General features: G+C 52.5%; 1 pseudogene; it reads right to left on the bottom strand.

Annotated features, from left to right (window-relative positions):
* Positions 1-2,500, bottom strand: part of LOC114551754 (atrial natriuretic peptide receptor 1-like) — a 24,056-nt pseudogene that overhangs the window by 17,497 nt on the left and 4,059 nt on the right.

The raw sequence follows: 2,500 nt of genomic DNA on the forward strand, positions 1-2,500 counted from the left end.
ACCAAAGACACCCCCGTGATAGCTAGCTCTTTAGCTATTAGCAGGAAAAAATCAGTAAGCAGCTACAATAAATCGTTCCGAAATTATATAAATATTAATCGGAGGTCGTGTGTGATGTCGCCGACGATGTCGTAGGGCTCTGAGTTCAAGGAGCTTGTATGGAGGTGTTTTTTCTGGCAATTAGTGGAGTAACCATAGTGAGTAATTCCTCAAAAACTTGACGAGCAAAACGGGAAAATTGGCAAAAGCTGGAGTATCTTCTGAGCGAAGTTCTTGACACAAGTTAGGATAGACTCCCTGTTTTGCATGTTCCAATGTCCAAGGTTTACACCACAGTCTCCTCCTGGCTCGTCTTGACTGCCGTCTCTCCTGTCCACGGCTATCAGCTTTACAGGCCCGGTAGACCAGAACTACTCTGGCCACGTTCAACAAGGTCTCCACTTCATGCATGTTATATTAAACCAAAACTTAAATAATAAAAGGTAGGACTAGGGGACCAAAGTCAGTCTTGTCTGTTGCTGTCTGGGCAGTGTGGACTGGCAGTTGGTTTATGAACATTATAAAGACCTCCAACTGACAGCAGCTGCCAACTTTAGAATGTTGTTGTGAGTTTGTTGGTATTTGTTGCAACTCCTTTAAAGTGTCCATATTATGAAAAGAAATCACTTTTTCTGGGATTTGGGGTGTTATTTTGTGTCTCTGATGCTTCATAAAAACTTTAAATAAATCCATCCCTGGTGTTCTGAGTGAGATACGGTTTCTGAATGTGTCCTGCCTTCAGTCTCCTGGTGAGCTGGTCCAAATCTGCATACATGGGGATGTCCCAGTACCCTTCCCTACCCACCATGGGGATGTCCCAGTACCCTTCTCCTACCCACCATGGGGATGTCCCAGTACCCTTCCCCTACCCACCATGGGGATGTCCCAGTGCCCTCTCCTACCCACCATGGGGATGTCCCAGTTACCCTCTCCTACCCACCATGGGGATGCCCCAGTAACCCTCTCCTACCCACCATTGGTATGTCCCAGTGCCCTCTCCTACCCACCATTGGTATGTCCCAGTGCCCTCTTCTACCCACCATGGGGATGTCCCAGTACCCTTCCCCTACCCACCATTGGTATGTCCCAGTGCCCCTCTCCTACCCACCATGGGGATGTCCCAGTACCCTTCCCCTACCCACCATGGGGATGTCCCAGTGCCCTCTCCTACCCACCATGGGGATGTCCCAGTTACCCTCTCCTACCCACCATGGGGATGCCCCAGTAACCCTCTCCTACCCACCATTGGTATGTCCCAGTGCCCTCTCCTACCCACCATTGGTATGTCCCAGTGCCCTCTTCTACCCACCATGGGGATGTCCTGATACCCCTCTCCTACTCACCATTGGTATGTTCCAGTAACCTTCTCCTACCCACCATGGGTATGTCCCAGTGTCCCTCTCCTACTCACCATTGGTATGTCCCAGTACCCCTCTTCTACCCACCATGGGTATGTCCCAGTGTCCCTCTCCTACTCACCATTGGTATGTCCCAGTACCCTTCTCCTACCAACCATTGGTATGTCCCAGTACCCCTCTCCTACTCACCATTGGTATGTCCCAGTACCCCTCTTCTACCCACCATGGGTATGTCCCAGTAGCATTCTCCTACCCACCATTGGTATGTCCCAGTACCCCTCTCCTACCAACCATTGGTATGTCCCAGTACCCCTCTCCTACTCACCATTGGTATGTCCCAGTACCCCTCTCCTACTCACCATTGGTATGTCCCAGTGCGTGGTGAATCGGGCGACAGGCGAGGCCGAATAGTCGCAGCCGGGCCCGATGAACGCCCACGGGTTGCAGTCCTCCCTCAGGATGACGGCCATCAGCGGCGCCATGAAGTCCGAGCAGAATCCGTCGGCGTTCTCCGAGTTGTTGTGGACGAGCCTCAGCGTGATGCCGGGCAGCAGCGTGGGGTCAGAGTTCACCTGCCGCACGGCGCGCCGCAGCGCCGCGCCCACTCGGGGCCACGCCCACGCATACGCTGTGTTCGTCAGGGGCAAGATGGCTGCCAGCGTTACCGTCTGGAGCGCCGAATCGTTGGTGGCGTTCGGAGAGGAAGCGGCTGATTGGACCAGCAGAGAGAGGAGGAGGAGGAAGAGAGAGGGGAGGGGCCACCGGCACGACGACGTCATGATAATCCCACTGCAGGGAAACACAAAGAAACCCTTTCAAAATAAAAGCTTGTTCATAACTTGCTCTTCGATTAGAGTCACTAGGCTTTCTGGGAACTCAGCCAGGGTCTCTTGTGTGTTTGACTTAAAGAGAGTTTGTACACATCCACACACCAGTGTTTTCGCTCCCATGTCCAGACCTTCCTCCACAGCACTGACCACATTCATACTGGAAGCTGCCCAGTACCACCACAGTCTGATCACATTCATACTGGAAGCTGCCCAGTACCACCACAGTCTGATCTGATCACATTCATACTGGAAGCTGCCCAGTACCACCAGTCT

Source organism: Perca flavescens, unplaced genomic scaffold (genome assembly GCF_004354835.1).
Source record: "Perca flavescens isolate YP-PL-M2 unplaced genomic scaffold, PFLA_1.0 EPR50_1.1_unplaced_scaf_48, whole genome shotgun sequence".
NCBI lineage: Eukaryota > Metazoa > Chordata > Actinopteri > Perciformes > Percidae > Perca > Perca flavescens.